Here is a 21368-nt window from a genome sequence, read left to right as displayed (position 1 = left end):
AGAAAGAAGGGGAGGGGGAGGGGTAGAAAAGCAGATCGTCACTTCTCCTGTGTGCCCTGACTTGAAGGAACCCGAGACATCCATACGCCAGCCCACACTCTACCACTGAGCCAACCAGCCACGTCAGAGCTTGCAATTTGGATTGAGGAGCAACAGCATTTATAAAAAATACAAAAATATAGAATGTGCAACAAACACACCAAAGGTATGGTTAATTGCAGAACAAGTTGTATAACACTGAACATAATGCATTCAGAACCAAAGTTGCTATAGATTGATATAGTCTACAGAAATTTAACTTTTCCTGTATCCAAAGAGAAAAAATATGGGGTTGGTTTGTTGACAGTAAAACCAAGGTTATAGAGATGGAGCAGCATGAGACACAGGAAAGAACCCTGGTCTGAGTTAGAACACTTGAGTCCCTTCTAAGTCTGGCTCTGCCAACAACCACCTGTAAGTTAAAATGGCTCATTTAGCCCTGGTAGCACGAAGCTCTCCGCTGTTGAGGGGAAGTTGAACGAAGAGTCTGCTCCCTCTTTTCATTCTTCCATTGTTGCCATTGTCTGCTCAATACACCCAAACCAAAACACCCCTTGTCATTTCCACAGGAGCCCTGGGACCTTACAAGCAGTGCTCTTAAATCAAGCTGACAATGCAGGAACCCATGACTCACCTCCCTTCTCACGCTCGGGCTCTAACCCCAAGTCAGCTTTATGTTGGGGACTAATAAGTGCAGGTATGTGACTGCAGACCTGTTTCAATCACAGTGGATTTACAACGCAGATAACAAGGCCCAAGCATCAGGACTCATCACTTGCACATGCTCTTTCCATGTTCTGAGGGCAACCCGACAATAAATAGGGTCATATGTTTTTGATTCCCCCCCCAAAATCTGTACAATTAAACTGCTTCTACGTTATTTTTTTTAAAGAAGGCCCCACCCTCCAAACTGTGTTAAATTCCAGGCTCCTGAAAATATGGGTCCACCCCTCGTCTCCACATATTTCCAAATGTCCTATTGCATGACTAAGGTGTGTACTAATTTACACAGGAAAGCTCCTAAAACAGAAATAGGTGATATATCCCTGTTGTCCTGGAATGAGGTAAAGGGTTTTGTTCTTTTTCCCTTCATCTCGGTCTTTCCTGGATACCAGCGCTTAATGAAAGGAGTGTGTGTGTGTGTGTGTGGGGGGGGGGGGGGGGGGAGGGGGTTGCTGATCTCTGTCGCTCAACTCTGTGCCTGATCTTTTAAGGCTATTAACAGTGGACCGGACCGGGTTTTACTATTGGAACACAGGTACTCTTTTTGAGGTTTATAATTGTTAGGACAACCTTTGTCCAGTTTCTTTCGCAGGAGGACCTTAGAGACTTAACACGTCCTAAGTCACGTCTGAGCGCGGGCTCCAGCGTCACAGGCTGCTTTACAGGGTGCCCTGTCCGGAAAAACATCTCTCCGCGTGGCCGGAGCTACATTTAATTCCCGCTGCTGACAGCCTGCGGGCGGCAAGGATGTCCTTCTGCCTCTGGGGAGGTCTTGCGTGTGCAGAGGGAGGGGGCGGAGGGCTGGGGGAGGAGATCGGAAAGGGAGAGGTAATCCCCGGTGTTTCGAACATCCCGTTTTTAGAAAGACTGAGTCTCTCCCGGAACAGCTGCTGCGGTCGCACCACAAACTTAAAAGCAGTCCTCCCGCTCGGAGCGTGCTTTTCCTCGCCACCCTCGCCTCCCCAGAGCTCCAGCTGGTGCCTGGGTCTACGCTGGTCCGGCCGGGCGCTCGGGGGCCAGCAGCGCCCCCTGCCTCTCGGCCTCGCCTCTGCGGCCGCAGTCTCCGCGCTCCGCCAGGGCCGCCGGCGGCTCCGCGGCTCAGCCAGGGCTGCCGCTCCACGGAGCTCGCGCCCGCTCGCGTCGCCGCCTCGCAAGCCTACAGCCTGCGTCCCCTCCCTCTCTCCCTGAAGGGGCATCGGGCCGAGAGACAGGGCAAGAAGCGTCCGCGGCAGGTAAGGCTGGTTTCGTGTCACCTGCTACTCCAGTGGGAGGGCGCGCTAGGGAGCGCGGTGGGAAGTGGGGGTGACTGTATTGGGGGGTAACTGTACTGGGGGCTGGTTGTGGGCCCGAAGTGAGGGTGCAGAACGCCGGGGAGATGAGGAACTGCCTTGAGACAGAAAAGCGCTCAGAGCCGACAGGGAGTGGGCGCGTGCGACAACACGCGGCGAATCAGTGCACTGTCGGGCGGCGGGCTTCTGCGCCCGGCTCCGGGGCCAGCGTGGCGGCCGGCGCAGTCCTCTCTCCCCGCTGCCGCTGCCGGAGGCATCGCGTCAGCCAGAGCCGTCTCCAGCCGCCAGCAAAGCGCAAACTTTTCCTCCCAAGACGCGCCCAGAAACTTCGCGCCTTCTTCCTGGCTTCCTCGCCCCCTCCCCGGCCAAGGCGGTTGGGATCGCGTTTGAGCCGCCTCGGTAGCTTCCTGGCTGCAGGTTCATTTGGATACGCGTTAGCGGGGACTCGACCCAGGGCATCTGCGGGCCAGCTCACTCCTTTTCCCATTGAGCTGGGGGAGGGGCGGGAGACCGAGGTGAATGTTTTGTTGTGGTGCTTTTGGGGAGGGATCGACGACGCCTTTTTCTTTGCGGGGAAATCGCGTAGCACTGTCGGTTGGAAACGTGCATCCTTCTGGACCTGGAGGGGAAAGTTGGAGTAAGAGCTCTGCCACGAGGCTGGCTATTTGGGTGGCTCAAAGGCAGTTTTGCAGGGGTGGGGGGAGAGGGAGAGGTTAGCCCAGAGTAACCCTCGGCTAGGCTCGCTCGTGATGGCTCTGGATTTGATTCCGGCTGGGAACGTAACCCAGTGAATTGTCCCCTCTCTCTGGAGTATTCTCGCCCATCCTCGACGCGCCCGGAGTTGACGCCTTAATAGGCTGCTCTTGCAGAGCCGGGCGGTTTTCAACACTGGCCGATTCTCCTTCATTTTTTACTTCTGTTCAACCTCGTGTGCTGAATTACTCTTCTTCGGTCCTGGCGCTCGGAGGGGACTTGACAGGAGGAGGAGACACCGCGCTTTCGCCCGCAGGCTGGAATCGAGGGGACTTGACCGGAGCCGCACGCCCTACAGCCGGGCCCCCGAGGTCCCGGATTCAGTGTTACAGGGATTTAAGTTGAATGGGCAGACTTTCACCATTTAGTCCCGAGTGAAGCGTAAATAAAAGCAAGTAAATAAAAGCAAGTGCCCCTAGGAGGACTCCTCTTTCTGCATCAAACCCCTCCCATTCGCCCTTAACTACTCAGTAATGTTTGCGCAATCAAAAGAAGAGATCATGATGAAGGGAGGGATTTAAAGTCTACAGTTTAGCATGAAAGGGTTCTCCAGAGAGAGAGAGAGAGAGAGAGAGAGAGAGAGAGAGAGAGAGAGAGAGAGAGAGAGAGAGTGTTTGAGGGGGTTGTGGGACAGGCAGAGGAGATGGGACCCCTCCTGGGTCGGCACAGCTATTGTGTAACCGTGACAACCGCCAGGGCAGGAGCGGTCACAGCCTTCCGGGTTCTGCACGTGGAAAGAAAAATGTGAAGGGTGGGGAAGGGAGAGAGCCACATGTCATCACTCCAGTGATGCCTTGCTTCTCCCGCTGCACCAAGGCCAGACGGCGAGGAGGAAGAGTAGCAAGGGTCAGGTTTGGAAGTGAGCAGCCCCAGGCGGGAATTGCTGTAACTCTGTCCAGGCTTGGAATCGCTGAGGCTCATTGCAGCAGTTAAATCTGGCCCGAGGAGCCATCGCTGACAGACTACAGAGTGATGGTCCCTCTCAGGGAAATGGGAAAAGACCTTGGTCCTTGGAAGAGAAAGGCCAGAAAATACCGGAAGGTGATGTGAAAAGAGATAAGAATAGGGTCAAGAGTTAGCCGAGAGACAATAACAACGGTTCTGATCTGGACTGGCAACATTTCAAATGGAATTTGCCCATTTATAAAATGGAAAATTAGTGGAGAAGGATAGGGACGTTTATCAAACGCTGCATAGCAGGTGCTTTGTACATTATCATGATTATTCCTTCCAATACTACACAAAATGTAATTATTTTTGTTTTAAGATGCAAATAAGCAGATAAACAGGGTTAGAAATGGGTGGTATTCCCATTTTTGCTTTTTGAACCTTCGTAACTCTTAAAAATGCTGTTGAAGGTTAGAGGAATAGACCGAGCAGTTATTCTCATTTTAGAGATAAGAATAATGAGATGTAAAGGCATTAACTGATGTGTCCAAATATAAGCTAGTAAGGGGCTGAGCTGAGTCAGGAACTATTTTACCTGGATGTAGGTCACCTTCCAGAGACTTCAGGCATCTTTCCATGACCTCACATAAAGGAAGGGCCTTTCTAAGATCAGTTTGCCTTGTATCTGTATAATGTAATTGACAAGCGAAGAATATACAAGTAATAGAATTAAATGGAATCTGTGGTTGAGGATGTGTGGAGGCCAAATCAAGTCTGTAAGCAGAGAATCATATGTCCATGATATTAATAATATATATTTATATTTATCCTTATCTTATTGTAGCTTATATGATTTATTAGTAGCTTTAATAATGTTTGTAAAGTTTATACAGTATTTTTAAAAATATATTTTGTCAAATAGTAACCCCATGTCCATGTTGAGAAAATTTCCTGAGATTAATGAAGTTTTTTCTTAGTCTACTTACTGCCTTTATGAGCTAAAAGCCTAATAAAATCTTCATGTTTCAGCACCACTAGCTCACCTTTGTTAAGAGTCTGTTGTAGTTCACTTAGGGGAATAATGATTTGATTTTTGTTACCTTCCTGTTGACTTTCTGCGAGGGAGGCTAAGGCAAAATGTCTGGCAATGCACAGTGTTTTGGAATTATCAGGAAACTAAATTAACACAGCAGAAACTAAAAGTAAAAGGTAGAGAAATAATTATGTGGCTTTTCCTTTGCCTTCTTGCAGAATTGCCTTTATAGGTGTGTCTTAATTAATTTGTTTTAAAATTTTGCATAGGAAACATGCGAAGATGAACTGAATTTCTATTTTATTTCTATGTGTGTGCAGGGGAAGGTCTGGTAAGGGTGGGAGTGGATTTTTTTTGGTGGCAGGGAAGGTCTAGAATATAAACAATTACAAAGGCAGAGGACACGTAGTGTTTCCAATGACAGGCTAGCAAATCAACTATATGTTTGAACTTGAGCTGAATTATTGTGAATACTTTTCCTTTGCAAATCTAGAAAATATATTGTTTGGTGTTGGAGTTAAAATAAGATAGGGAATTTCATGGTGCCTATTTTTTATCCTTCATACTATATTTTTATTCCATTGCATGGTCGTTTGTTAACTATCTAAATGTTTATCATAGACCTTAATGTGTCTCTGAAGATGTCTCCTGGAATTGGCAGGTATCTATTTCTGTGGGCTGGTGTTTGTTTACTGCTTATACAAAGTTCCTGGGTTGTTACCCACATTTTTATGAAACAGTTGGAATATCAAACTTCTTAGTCTCAGGGAGAAAACATTCCGGTTGGTACTGGTTTAACGAATATTAATATATCTTCAGATTATTTGTTATAGCTTTGTTATTTTGGGAAAAACAAATGTGACTCTGAATTTTACTGTTCTGTGTAGGAATTATGTTTTGATGACATGTTCCTTGGGAAGCATTCCTGTCAATTAATAAATGATTTATTTCATAAATAAGAGTAACCATAGCTCTATTTTAAAAAGTTATTATTCTTTTCATAATTACCTAGAGCTATATAGATAACCCAAGTAAAGTAATAAGTATTTCGACATTCAATAACATATTCCTTGAAAGGGAAAAGAGATATTCACATTTGTAAATAAATAGTAACAACAATAATGATTGATCATGGACAAAACTTGTTAATCACTTTCCTTTTTACTTCAAAAACTTGGTTAAAGGATACTACCTTACTCTAGGAAACCTTATCCCAAATCCTTTTTTATCTTTATATTTTCATTATGCCTTTCAATGTAATATTTTAATTTTTATATCATTTGTTTTCTTCTTTACTCTTGTTGTTTATGATCTCTGATAAAATCATAAGAATCTTGAAGGAAGGAATTTGTCTTCTGTGACTTTTTATACCTTCAGGTTAGTGCAATGCTAAAATATTCTAGATATTTATCTCATATTGAAGTCTGATTAATTTTCTAAGCAGTTAATAGAATGATTTTGAACCTATTGCTTATAGAAAATAAGATTAAAGATCTTTGGTTTTATACTTTACTTTCTGTGAGATTTTAGGAAGAAGAGGTTTTTCTTCTATTTGAATTTTACCCTTTCATAGAAAAAAGTGGTACAATGCTGAGTATTTTATCATAATGCACAAAATATAGGAGTGGTATAATGCACATGAAATAAGGTATATAAGAATACTTAGTAAACAGTTACATGCTATAAAAAGTACCCAGTTGACAAAGGAAAATATATATCACCTATGTCCATGTTAGTTGACCTTAACTAAGTAATAATGCCAACCCAAATAATAATTAAAAGGAAGGATATAGCTAAATCAAAATTCCTTATAAATAAGAAACAGACTGATAGGCAATAAAACATATTATTAATTATTTTGAAATTTAAATTATAATGAGATACTTAAATTATTAGGCATGTATAAATATAAATGATTAAAACATATAAATAGTTAAGTGCTTCAAAAAGCTGGAATATATAATGAAGTATACTGTTCATACTTAGATTTGAAATGATTTTACTGACTTTCAATCTATATTAATATTTGATCATTTATCTTCATGCTAATGATACTTAATAATATCTAATAGTCATGAATCAGGATATTATTAACGAGCTTGCTAATCTTCCACTGGTAAAATTTAGACATTTTGCTCATTATTTTTCAAAATTCAATAAGCTACAAGTAATACCTTTCCATAAAAATTTGTAAAATAAACGAAGAATTAAATGACTAAAAGTTTGGTGAAAAGTCTGTGTCTTTCTGAATCTGAATCTATCATCCCTTTAAAGACGTGGTGTCACTGCTTCAGAAATTATAACTTACTTTATATCCCTGTTTTTTCTATAGGGCATTTGATATAACTTCAACATGTTATGTTTTTAAAACTGGTAGTTAACAGTGTGCTCTATTAGTGAGTTTTACTAGGAGATCTCAGGAAAAATTGAAACACTTGCTATATTTTTCTAATTAAATAGAATTAAACATCATTAAGTAGGACTGTTACTACTGAGAACAAAATCAATGAAATAAGCAAAAAAGTGTAAATTATTGAGCATCTTAAGAGAAATATAGTACTATTGCTTTCATGGAAAATAAAATGTTATATGTATGTGAAGGTGACATTATTAATCTACCATCAGATCAATATTCAATTTATTTTTCTTATATTATTCATTAATTTACTAGGGCTTCTATTTAGCCAATATCTTGCATGTCTTAAACAGCTTTAAAGGATTATGATGTTGTCATTATTCCAGAAATGAGCCTATTATAACCCACCCCTAATAATGGAGATACATTTATGATCAGTGTGTATGAACTACAGTGTGTCCATAAAGTCATGGTGCACTTTTGACCAGTCACAGGAAAGCAACAAAAGACGATAGAAATGTGAAATCTGCACCAAATAAAAGAAAACCTCTCCCAGTTTCATACCTATTCTGTGCAGTTCGATGTGGGCTCATGCACAGACTTTTTAGGGCTCCTTAGGTAGCTATCCCATATAGCCTCTACAGACTCATCACTGACTGATGGCCTACCAGAACGGGGTTTCTCCACCAAACTGCGGGTTTCCTTCAACTGCTTATCCCACTGATTATCCACCACAATGTTATTCCTATGTGGTGGCGCTTCGTTATAAACACACCGATATTCACGTTGTACTTTGGTCACGGATTCGAATTTAGCGAGCCACAGAACACACTGAACTTTCCTCTGTACCGTCCACATCTGGACTGGCATGGCTGTGGGCTGCTCCACTGTATACACGGTGTTACATCATCATCTGCACAGGTGCACATGCTGCCACATCATCCTACAGAAACTGGGAAGGTTTTCCTTTTATTTGGTGCAGATTTCACATTTCTATCATCTTTTGTTGCTTTCCTGTGACTGGTCAAAAGTGCACCATGACTTTACGGACACACTGTATTTAAAAACGAGATACAGAAAAAAGTACCCTCTTAATTTGTTTTAATAGGCTAATGGAACCTTTTTTTCACATATTATATTGACAGCTGGACCCATGCCTAATAATAGTAATAATCTCAAATTCAGTCTAAATAGTCTGGTTTTCTTTGATGAGATGTGTAAACTCAGTGTTAGGTTTTTATTTCCCATTTTTGTTTTTTATCTTTATTGTAAAGACCAGTTCATACATGTGAAATTCAGGCATTCTTGGATTTTGGTATTAGTTGTTGCTTTTAGATAAATATTTGGTCTTCATATTGGAAGTGATTTTTCTGTGAAAGGAAAAAGTGTTTCCTGAGATGAAAATAAATGCTATTCTTAGTTGGATAAACACTTTCTATTTTGAAATATAACACTTCATTTGAAAAATAAGTATTTGGAATACTCAGAATTATCAACTTACTTATAATAATAAATACTGGATCAATAGAAATTGATATTAATTTGAGTTTTCTTATTGAAATGGAGTGTATTTTTGTAGGTCTTTTATTTCTTTATTAATGATTTTCATTATTAATATAATTCATAATCATCACTGAAAAATTAAAAAATGCAGATAAGTATTTAGTAGACAAGTGTTAATAAAAACTTGTCCATAAATCTACTACATACAAAGACATATATTAATTTTTAATTAAACATGGAATAATTTTTTAAATGAACTTTATATGTGACACCTAGTACCTGGATCTCTGTTTCTAATACCAAACCAGGGATCTCTGGAGAAATGGCTAATTCTAAGATTGAGGCAGTAACTATACAAGGTGGGCCAGGCTTATTTTGTAGTGCCAAAAATTAAGTGCTCAAACCTCTCTTTCTTGCTTTCTCTCTCTCTCTCTCTCTCTCTCTCTCTCTCTCTCTCTCACACACACACACACACACACACACAGACCATAATCACACACAATAATAGAGGTATGTCAAGAGATACAGGTTCTAATTGAAAGAACTCCCTGGCCATGCTGAAATGATTTGAACAAAAAATAAAGTAGTATTGATTATGACCCAAAGTATAAAATAAATATTCATTAAGTCATGATAATATAAATAAATGATTGAATATATAAATGACTGGTCAGAAGAGACAAATCTCTCATGCAATACATTTTAAAATAATATGTAGCTATTCTGTCCTCAAGGAAGAGGAGAATAACTTTCTACTTCTGATGTGTGAGGTGAGCATGGTCGCTTTCTCCAGCAAATACAGAGTGAAAAGAGGAGGAAAGAGTCATTTACAGTGAATAAGCCTGGGAAACAGTATCTTAGCCAGATAAATGGTCAAGGTCAATGTCAGCAGTCGTAAAGCATGTTGATAATGTGAGCCCTTGATATGATGGGATGAAAACAATGCTTTACCTTGGCGACCTTTATATAAAAACCCATAACCTCAATAACTAAGAGAAAAACAGCAGATATTCCAATAGACGGGCAGTCTACAAAATACATACTTGACCATAACTCTTCAGACCTCTCAAGATCATCCAAACCAAGGAAAGTCTGAGTTGCCATCAAAGGTAAGAGGAAGACAAAAAAAAACACAACTGAATGTAATGTGGTATCCGGGATGGGATCCATGAAAGGAAAGTAACATTAGAGAAACACTAAGGAAATCAGAATAAACTATGTATTGTAGATAAAAATATATCAATATTGGTTCACGAATGTAACAAGTGTCCGTACTAATATAGGATGTATAAATAATGGGAGAAACTTGATGCGGATTATAGGGAGCTGTCTGTACTATCGTCCAAATGTTTTTTATAAATCTAAAACTGTTCTGAAAAAGAAAGTGTATTTAAAATATTAGATTACAAAACATGTAGACTAATCATGGTGAAAAATTATTTAAAAGGTGAAAATGTCTCTGGTCAGCAAGATTAATGTCATTCAATTAAATGCTTATTTTATTCACCTAGTTCAAGGTACTACCATTCTGCCTATTTTTTTTAACTATTGATGCTGAATATAATAGAACTTATAACAACTTATACTTTTAATGAACTGGTCACATAATTACTTATTTTTCTAAATAAAATGTATTATTAAAATTTTCCAGGTCATCATTATTATAGGTTCTTGTGCAAAGAAAGCTAAGTTTTAGTAATGTCTTATAAATCAATCTTAAATGTTAAAAGAGAAGGCAAACTTTTTCCCTACTTCTTTTTTTTGCTATTTTATTGATATTGACAAGATCTATCATCAGTGCCAGATATCTTCAGGTCTAGATGATGATTATGCTTCCAAAACTCTTGCCAAAATGGCTCTATGACTCTTTATTCTTTTTCTGCCTCTTTGAATCTCAAGGAATCTTCTACATTAAATATGCTAAAGATTATTTCTTATTAAATATTATATGTATAACACACATATCATTATTTTGAAAATTAAAAGTACACCTAGGAGTCCTCTCCCACCCCCCAAATTTCTAGAAGCTGAGACTAATGTGTGTTCCAGCCAATGCAGGGTGGGCAGGAGTAGGGGCTGCCATTTCACTTTATACCTATTATACCTATTCTATACGTTTTCTCAAAGCTTTCCCTTACTCCACATACACTCTTTCTTTCTTTCTGTGTATATGTACATATTTCTATTGAAATCACGTTATCCCTTCTTTTATTTCAGATTGTTTCATACTTTTAAAAAACTTGTTTTACTTTCTGCTCAACTTATGTTTTACTGAGACAATTGTTGAGAAGTTAAGGCATGCTTTTAAAAAATTTCTTTCTGTTTTTAGTTTGTATGAGTCACAGCATAGAAGATTTCAAGGACTCATTTGGGGAAAGTTATGGAACCTGATCCCAGAATGTGTGACTAGAAGTTCTTTTTTCTTTTTCTTTTGGTTATACCCCACTGAATTTTCTAAAACAATGAAAATGTCTGAAAAAAACCCCTCAAATCTATATGACTATATTCTCTGGACTCTCATCAGAATCTTAGATTCAGGGTTTTCATTTTTGTTACACAAAAGAATTTAATAACTTTTTAAAAAAGAGATTGTGCCTATTGTAATTTAACTTAATCAAAAAGAGGCATGAAAAAATAGAATATTTTAACCAAGAACATTTTTTTATATTGAGAGAGAGCGAGAGAAGGACAGACAGGAAAGGAGAGAGATGAGAAGCATCAACTCATAGTTATGGCACCTTAGTTGTTCATCAATTGCTTTCTCACATGTGCCTTGACTGGGTTGGGGGAGGCTCCAGCAGAGTGCGCGACCCTTTGCTCAAGCCAGTGACCTTGGGGTCAAGTTACCAACTTCTGGGCTCAAGCCAGTGACCATGGGGCCATGTCTATGATCCCACACTGAAGCCAGCATCCTCTCACTCAAGCTGATGAGTGTGTGCTCAAGCTGGTAACATTGGGGTTTTGAACCTGAGTCCTCAGCTTCCCAGGCTGACACTCTATTAACTGCATCACTGCCTGGTCAGGATTGACCAAAAACTTTTTTTTTTTTTTTTTTGTATTTTTCTGAAGCTGGAAACGGGGAGAGACAGTCAGACAGGCTCCCGCATGCGCCCGACCGGGATCCACACGGCACGCCCACCAGGGGGCTGGTCGATGCTCTGCCCACCAGGGGGCGATGCTCTGCCCCTCCGGGGCATCGCTCTGTCGAGACCAGAGCCACTCTAGCGCCTGGGGCAGAGGCCAAGGAGCCATCCCCAGCGCCCGGGCCATCTTTGCTCCTATGGAGCCTTGGCTGCGGGAGGGGAAGAGAGGACAGAGAGGAAGGAGGGGGTGGGGGTGGAGAAGCAAATGGGCACTTCTCCTATGTGCCCTGGCCGGGAATCAAACCCGGGTCCCCCGCACACCAGGCCGACGCTCTACCGCTGAGCCAACCCGCCAGGGCCTGACCAAAAACTTTTAAAGTGTTTTCCTAGCTTGTATAATAGTGATAAGTGCAATTTATACTTTTGCATTTTTTTTTTACTTTCTGTCAATACATTTTTATTTCCTGCTGATACATTTTCAAGTAATTGATGGCTACTAAATCTTTATTATATGCTACTTAAGTGTCTGTTTGTCGCCGATAGCTTATTGGTTGCTTGCGTAACTGTACTAGCCAATGGGGTGAAGTTGCCATGGCTGAATGCAAATTGAGCAGGTCAGGGGGAAGGTGAACATTTGTTTGCATTGGCAATCATCTGCTTTTGAAACAATTTAAGGCTGAACGCAAATTGAGCGTGTCAGGGGGAAGGTGAACATTTGTTTGCATTGGCAATCATCTGTTTTACATAAAAACTACGTCTTAACGTAATTTCTTTTAAGAATGCCTCCTAGAAAATACAGCACTGAAGGGGAGAGAAAAGGAGCTAAAGCTGCACAAAAATGGCTTTCTCGACAAAAAGAAACCACTGAGCAGAGAAAGACAAGGCTTGCTTCAGTCGCAGAGCAAATGCGTCTTTCTCGGCAAAATGAGACTGATGAGCATAGAGAAACAAGGCTTGCCTCAGATGCAAGACAAAAAAGCCTGTCTCAACAAAATGAGTCCCTTGAACAAAGGCAGGAGAGAAATGCAAAAAAAACGACAGAGTAATGCTGACTGAAATGCAAAAAGGATTAAAACAGTTTCAAACGGAGAAACTTTAATTTTTGAGCAGGAAACCCCGTGGGGCACTAAGCAAAGGGGCGTCCTCGTTGCCTGCCCTGGGTAATTCAGTTTGAATTAGCAGACACCTTTGCACAAATCATTTTAATTACAATTTATAATATCTAGAACAGTGGTCATTTCGTATGACCGCCGGGCTTTCTAGTTTATAATTATAACTAGAGTGCTGTTTTTTAAAATGTCTTTGTTAATAAAAATAAATCATTTTGGATCATCCATCAATTTTGAGGTTTAACTTTACACATTAGAAGACAAATTATTTAAATAGTAGTGCAGTTGTATATGTATTAATTTAATCCTTGACACATATTCTGAATCAAAATTCACTTTTGAAGACAGAAGACATTCGCTACTGTCTTCTGTTTTATATTTTTATATTATAATCTAGTTAGTGTGTTATAAGTTGCTCCTGAGCCAACTGGTATAGTAGACAGACTATACTGTCTACAAAAGTATTTGCATAACAGAGTTGTATAAGATGAGTTATCTGTAATTTTAATATGGGAAGTTAATACATACCAAGATTATCATATCAACTTTTGAAGTTAAGACTTTTATCACCTGTGAAGTAGCTGTTCAAAAGCATTTCTACTGTATATACGATGACAGAATACCAGTTGCCTTTCACTGGCTAGATTCACATTGCACAGAGCCACAGGGATTGTTGTTTTAGACTATATTGTGATGAGATTTGGCAGAGAGTATTCATTGTGCAGGTTTTAAACAGGGCAAGTTTTTGGCAGAATTACTTGCATAGAGAAGGAATGCAATGCTTATACATGTGCACTCAATAAAACCTTCAGAAAGCGTGGGCTAGGATCCTGCGGGTATCTCACTCCAGCCGACCCCGCCTCTGGATGACGATTGTTTAGAACCTTCTTTTGTTGTGTCTCTATCACATAGGCCTCTTCATATTCCAGGAAATGATACTTTTGATTCATATTTCAAAAGTTATTACAGTCTAGTGATCCAGTCGTTTCATATCCTGTGCCCTTTCCCGTGAGGTTTATTAAGAACAGCGATTACAGCAGGGCTGCCCTTTCCTGATGTTTGCCACACAGCCGCCATGTTCATGCCGTCCTTTTTGAATATTTGTAACACTTGGTTGTTTCTGATAATCAGAAATAAAGATTTAGAATTTCTCATTTTTGCTTTACTTACTATATAAAAGCAGTATTGAAAAGTGTTTTTCTTTAACTAGATAAGGTATTAGGATGAGCAAAACAAAAGTCTTATAAATCCCTCAAATCAATATAAAGGACAAATCAGTGTCAGCCACATGAGCCGACAATCTCTATTCTTTCCTCACAGGGCACTGGCTGTGCAGGTTTCTCCTTTCATTTGGAATAATTTTGTCTTTCATTGCCACCACCTTTCCTGGCCCCCAAATGCTGCCCACTCTGCATGCCAATCTCACATCCGTTAACTAAATCTTGCTTCGAAACATATTTTTCACTTAAATTCTATCTACTTGTCCTTAATATATTTTATAGTCTCTAATAACCATTACCGTCTCTCTTACTTCTAGTATCACAAGACTAAGGTTCTGAAGAATAAGAATGAAATGGTTGTTACTTCCACATCTTTCTTGATATTCTTGTAGCTGTAGTATATGACCAAGTTTTGTACATGAGTATGCAGTCTCTAGTGCTTTAATTGGAATGAATACATTCAGATTCCATTGCCTTTGTTTCTTCCTCTTTGGCTACTTTGGATATATAATTCACATGGTTTATTTCACACATATATTCCTTTACCATAACGGTTATTTCACACATACTCATATTACTTTTGATACTTTTGTATGTTTAATTCCATTTTTATCCTTTATTTAATTCAATTCAAGAAGTATTTATAGAATGCCTGCTATGTGCTGGGCACTGTAAAAGTCACTAATGAAATACATATAAAAAAACATGGTTGCTATCCTGAGGTAGACAATTATAAATGAATTCATTATTGTTGTGGGCCAAGTCAATCACTTTGTTATTAAACCTAATAAACACAAGCTTCTATTTGTGATCTTGGTGTTTTAGCCTCCTCCATGACTCCATGAGTATGCCATCTTCTTCCCTAGCTCTGCTTATACTTATGTGGAGACAATGCCCAGAGCATTATCTCCAGCCCCGACTTCTCTCTTAGGTCCCATTTATTTTGCCACACCATTACCACACCTGGGGATTAGTCCTCATTGCCCAATCCTCTCTATGGAGGTCTGGCAACTGAAAGTCTCAAGAGTCTTGATTAGTGGAACTTTAAACTGGGGCCTTAAAGTGTGGGAGGGAACATGGTACAATACTTAAGACCAGGGGTCCCCAAACTATGGCCCCCGGGCCGCATGCAGCCCCCTGAGGCCATTTATCTGGCCCCCGCCGCACTTCCGCAAGGGGCACCTCTTTCATTGGTCAGTGAGAGGAGCATAGTTCCCATTGAAATACTGGTCAGTTTGTTGATTTAAATTTACTTGTTCTTTATTTTAAATATTGTATTCCCATTTTGTTTTGTTTTTTACTTTAAAATAAGCTATGTGCAGTGTGCATAGGGATTTGTTCATAGTTTTTTTTATAGTCCGGCTCTCCAACGGTCTGAGGGACAGTGAACTGGCCCCCTGTGTAAAAAGTTTGGGTACCCCTGCTTAAGACTATGAAAGCAGACAGACAACCCAGGTTTAGATCTGAGCTCTGTCACCTCTGAGCTGTGTGATTCAGACAATTACTTGACTTTTTTACATCTGTTTCTAATCAGAACTGGGGGTTCATGAAAGTCCTAACCTCATAGCGTTATTTTGAGGAATACACAGGTTAATATAGGAGACTCAAATGCTTATTTGATACACAGATACATTGCAGTGTCTATCATCTTTTCTCTGTCCTTACGCACATTATACATATTGCACATAGATTACATTCTCGTGCTATCTATGCACTACTCTATGGCCTTTTTGTTTTTTATATGCCGAGTTCTAGTCACCTCTTTCAAAGAACAGCCCTTGGGTAACCTTTCTTAGTTATATTACTGGATAAGAGAATGACGTTTTAGAATTGACTGTTACCAGCTTCTTTTTTTTGCACACAGGTGTGTTTTTAAAGACAAAAATTGGGGGAATACTGCAGAAGACCATGGTGTAAGGATGTGAGGAAGAATCCAGGGCAAAGGAATCCTTCAACACTAGTTATCACAGAAGAAACAATTGGTTATAGAGACTAAACATCAAATCATCTAATTCTTGGGTGCCATATCTACATTACCACTGGCTTCGTACCTCCTTGCTGAGTGCCCCATCTCCAAATAAGCAGCGCAGATTGGCACAGCCACCTTCTCTGCCCCACACTTTCTTTTACCCAATGCATAGATTTTTTTATCCCTCCAACAGGGCCTGTTGTCATTTTGATCTTGTCTCACAGCTTGCTTCCATGGTTGGGTCACTGTCTTGTCTCTATAACTCTCCTGGAATAATCAGATACTGCTTTTGGCACCTCTCACTTAATGCTTCAGTTTCAGAATATTTTATTTTAGTCCCCTTTATAGAAAATGTATGGAAACAAGTGACTTAATTCACTATCCGCCACTTGCAGATCTGGACGTATACCCAGAAACATTCTCCTGTCTTCAGTCTCATGTCCCCGGTCTAGACTTTTTCTAGATGACTTACGAGTGTGGAACTTTTCTTACTGGAGCTCTTTACCTTAGTCAAGATTCCATACTCTTCCTAAAAATGGGGTTTCAGGGCACCTTGCAGAAACCTGCGATACAGAGCTTGTGGAATCAGACTGGCTAAAGGAAGCCACGCCCTTATCTTCCAACCAGGAAATTTGGGAAAGCCCAGAGATCAATGAGTAAGGCCTGCTTCTAGGTGTGAGCAGTCTAATACCAAAGAGCATCTTTGTCCTCTGCTGCCTCACCTGTTTGACAGTCTATAACTAATAGAAGCAGTATGTATGTTAATCAGTAATAATTGAACTTAAAGGTCGCTTTAGCTTCTGAGCAACTAGAAGTGAAACTGAATAATGTTTTAGTTATTTAATGGGAAAATACTTCATCAAACTTTTTATAAAAACCGCCCACTTTTGCAGTGCTGGTCAACCTGGTCCCTACCACCCAGGAATGGGCGGTCTAGCTCTCATGGTGGGCCAATCGCAGCACTGTTTCGTTGCGCTGTAGGGACTAGGTTGACCAGCACTGCAAAAGTGGGCAGTTTTTATAAAAAGTTTGAAGACCCCAATGTTCATCCTAGGGATAGTAAATATATTCTTATGGTTGCAAATAAATTCAGCAGTAATACTCAGTAAATATCAATCTGCTGACTTCTCTCTTGATCGGATATTAAATAAAGGAGACATTTCTATTACTTTTCTAACTACTTTGCTGCAGTTTTTCAAGTGATTATTTTCAGGTTCATCCTGGGGACCAGCCAGGCTAGTAGTAGGTTTTCTAGGTGCTTACAGGAACACTAAAAAGAAGGTGATCTGGGTCAAAGTATCAGTTTTAGGTCCATAACCCAGGATTGAAGGCAGGTAGGGAAGGTGGAAATATATTGGGGAAGCCATGCAAGTTCTTATTTTGTGCCCCTGTGATTTCGGGGTTGCACCTGACTGCTTCTTGTATACAGCTGTCATACCTTCCTCTTTCTTTTTCTTCCACTAGTTCACCTTGCCCACAGTTTGCTTCTTTTCCTTCTGCAGACTGCCTCACGGATCTATTCACTTTCCTTGTTTCAGTTCTTATTTAAATGGGAAAGACACGTGAATTCTTCACCCTGACCTCTCTCCCCTGATCTTGGTCACTCTGCCAGTATTTTCTTCAGTAGTCCACGGCAGTTCATCAAACGTGAGGAAGCAATTGAAGTTCTTATTGTGGGAGTGAAAGGAATTTTCTTCTACCCGTCTAGGTTCTTCTGGCTGGTTCTAATATTGAAATCAATATGAGTCAAAGTAACTGGAGAAAATAAGCAAATTAATTATAGATATGCACATGGGAGCCCCACATACCTGAGAGGTTCAGAGACAGAAAGTTAAAATTAGGTCTATAGTGGGAGTTGATGCTTCCAGCTCCTCCCCCCTTCTCTTTCTCTGTCTCTCTCTCCTCTGTCTCTCTCCTCTCTAAAAATGAATAAATAAAATTTAAAAAAAAAAAAAAAAAAAAAAAATTAGGTCTATAGGACCTGGCCGGTTGGCTCAGTGGTAGAGCGTCAGCCTGGCGTGCAGAAGTCCCGGGTTCGATTCCTGGCCAGGGCACACAGGAGAAGCGCCCATCTGCTTCTCCACCCCTCCCCCTCTCCTTCCTCTCTGTCTCTCTCTTCCCCTCCAGCAGCCGAGGCTCCACTGGAGCAAAGATAGCCCGGGCGCTGGGGATGGCTCCTTGGCCTCTGCCCCAGGCGCTGGAGTGGCTCTGGTCGCGGCAGAGTGACGCCTGGGAGGGGCAGAGCATCGCCCCCTGGTGGGCGTGCCGGGTGGATCCCGGTGGGGCGCATGCGGGAGTCTGTCTGTCTCTCCCCGTTTCTAGCTTCAGAAAAATACAAAAAAAAAAAAAAAAAATTAGGTCTATAGCAGTGGTGAGACATATAATTTAACAACCAGTTCTCTGCCCTAATGACTGTTTTAGGTATAAAAAACTGATATACCAAAAAGTAGTTTATTGTTTCATGCATTTAATACTTAAATAAGAATAATAAACGAGGTACACAAAACCAGATTGTTACAAGTTTTAAATTATTAATGAAAAAATGTTAAATAATACCTGACCAAAACAATAAAACTGTTGTTTATATTGTTTCTTTTTCTTTTTTAGTATTTTTAAATTCATTTTAGAGAGGAGAGAGAGAAGGAAAGAGAAAGAGAGAGAGAAGAGGGGAGAAGCAGGAAGCATCAACTCCCATATGTGCCTTGACCAGGCAAACCTAGGGTTTCGAACCGGTGACCTCAGCATTTCCAGGTCAACGCTTAATCCACTGTGCCATCATATGTCAAGCTCCATATATTGTCTCTTGATTGGCATCCTCACTTGCAATTTTTTTCACTTATGAATAGAATGTTCATTACTATGGGTTCTAGAATATGCTGTTGCACAGATGAACATTAAAAAAGAGAGAATGTAAATTTGTGATTTACACATGTAAAAACAAGGTAAGAAACTCTATTCAGGACAAACAGCAAGAGTAACATAAATGTTAAACATATATGACAACAAAATAAGGACTCGCTATTTTATCTCACAAACTAGATATTTTTTTAAAAAGGGCAGCCACCCACCTTAGAGAGAACCCTGATTACAAGTGCCATTTTAACAACTGGTTTGCCGAACTGAACAAAAAATTAGGTTGTGGTTCTGCTGAACCACTGAGAACTGGCTAAATCCCACCACTGGTATATATGGCATCCTGAGCAAGAACTGAGGTGAGAGCCTGGGGCTTTGTAGGGGAGGAGGGCAATTCACAGGATGAGAAGAAGATTGGATGTTTAATAATTAGAAATTTGCCCAGCTGTATTGATAGCTTGTGAAATGCTATTTCTGGTAATAACTCTTATTATGGGCAAGGCCTTAGATACAAATTTTTTAAAGGAGAAATAAGAATTTGTCTTGAGCTCACAGGATCTGTTACTTCAGCTCAAAAGAATCCACATGCCCAAGTAGCACCTCTTGGGCAGGCTTTCCGAGCTCTTTCATAATTAGCATCCCGTCTTGTGGTTGTGATTTTGTACACGCACATGTTACTAATGTGGAGGAAAGTGAGTGAACTTTGAAGTTGAAATTTGTTGTTTGGGAAAATTTGGTAAGTTATTTAACTCTATCAGCTTTGGTATATCCATACATAAATGACAATTTTGCATACAAAACACATGTGAGTATGAGATGAGAACATGTAAATAATGAATCTCCCCCAGTGCCTGATACCATTGTTATTTAATATTTCAACACCAATAGTTTTATATCTTTTCACCAATATACATTAAGTATGTTCTACCGGTGGTGAAAACCTTGAAATGCCAGAGACAGACTTTGGATTACATTCCATAGGCAATTGAGAATGCTTAAAAGTTTTTGAACATAAAATAACTTAAATTTTAGGAAGATGAACCTAGTAATAGTTTTCAAGGAGCCCGATGAAGAGATCTTCATGGATGTAATAAGGGCTAGACTTACAGGATGGGGATGAGAATTGCATGTAAGGGTGCCAGAGCAATACAAGGTTATTATATCAAACTTCTACTATTTAGGTATGTCTGTATTTCATGATTTTCCTTATTATATTTTCAAAGTGTTATTTTTATTGAGGGAACTTTGCACTTAACCTGACTTAGAACTATTTTATCTTCCTCTCTTAAACCTAGGTGTGTTTACCTTCAAACTTTCTCATTGATTTTATACATTTTGAAAGGAATGCACATTGTTTGCGGAATTCACAAGGAAACAAGTAATCTTTCCACATATAAGGTCTGAGGTCAGAGTTGATTCCAGCAGGATATAGAATACCTCATGAATTTTTTCCTGTTAAAGGAGGTTAAATATTTTGGATTATTAATGTAATCTTTAGAGACAGAGGATGTGGAGTGTGCACAGCCGGCAACTTCCAGGCAGGCATCACGGGAAGCCAGTGACATCTTAACTAAATACTGAGTTTGTGAAATAAAATAGTAAGTCCTTATTTTGTTGTCATATATGTTTAACATTTATGTTGCTCCTGCTGTTTGTCCTGAATAGAGTTTCTTACCTTTTCTTAAAATATTTTAGTATCCTGTCTATTTTGTACATGCTAATTCAATCCTCACCTTTATAAAGATAACAATTCACAAAACATAAATAAAATCAGTAACTATTTTCACTGTCACACATTTTATAAACAAATATTTTAATTTAAAAATATTTAATATGAATACAGTTTATATGTATATATTTCCCTAACAAACTATCACCTCCTTAAGGTAGAGACATTTGTCTACATCTCGAATGTATTTTTCTTGACACTTATGATAACAGCCAATCATTGTTGGTTTGTAATTGCAAGTGTAAATAAATCAAAATAGAGGTGTGAGAGTCAAAAATATAAGATAAAATCTTGAGTCATATGCAGCATTAACAAAATACTTTGTTAATGAACAAGATACTTCAGCTATTTTTTTTTAATTTTAGTTAGAATCAGGAAGTCTTAGAATTATGTTTTCTCTCTCAATTAAAAACATCAAAAGTCTTGAGATAGCAGTAATTATTTAATGGAAATATTACCTTGCCAGGATGAGCTGTTTTATAGCAGCATTCTGTACCATTAACAAGGTTTGAAAATGTCTCAATTACTCTATTTTTCCTTCTTATTATCGGTTCATTTTGACTCTAGGTTATCTTCATTCAAAAGAATGGTAAGAACAAAAAATATCTTTGACAGTAGCAGACAACCTGCTAGTATTCAGAACATAGTATTCTTAAAGTTCAATTTTACAGTCTAATTATATTAAATTTCTGCATCTCCAATACAGAATTTTGGAATTTCCCCAACATGGTGTATTTTGTTAAAACTTTAACAAAACTAGCAAGGGTTTTTGTTTGTTTTGTTTAATTCCTGACTTGAAAATAATCAGGGTATAAGTCTGA

The 21368-nt window shown here is 39.5% G+C and overlaps 1 protein-coding gene across 2 annotated transcripts in view; it reads left to right on the top strand.

Moving 5' to 3' along the window:
• The first annotated feature begins 1606 nt into the window (after positions 1-1606).
• The window catches only part of SEMA3D (semaphorin 3D), a 244634-nt gene continuing 224872 nt past the window's right edge, over positions 1607-21368 (top strand). For both annotated transcript variants that reach the window (XM_066353974.1, XM_066353975.1), the window contains exon 1: positions 1607-1994. The gene's annotated coding sequence lies outside the window, so the exon portion shown is untranslated. The remainder of the gene's footprint in view (positions 1995-21368) is intronic.

The sequence above is a fragment of the Saccopteryx leptura genome, chromosome 12 (genome assembly GCF_036850995.1).
Source record: "Saccopteryx leptura isolate mSacLep1 chromosome 12, mSacLep1_pri_phased_curated, whole genome shotgun sequence".
Taxonomy (NCBI): Eukaryota; Metazoa; Chordata; class Mammalia; order Chiroptera; family Emballonuridae; genus Saccopteryx; species Saccopteryx leptura.
This window is presented reverse-complemented; position numbering and strand designations above follow the sequence as displayed.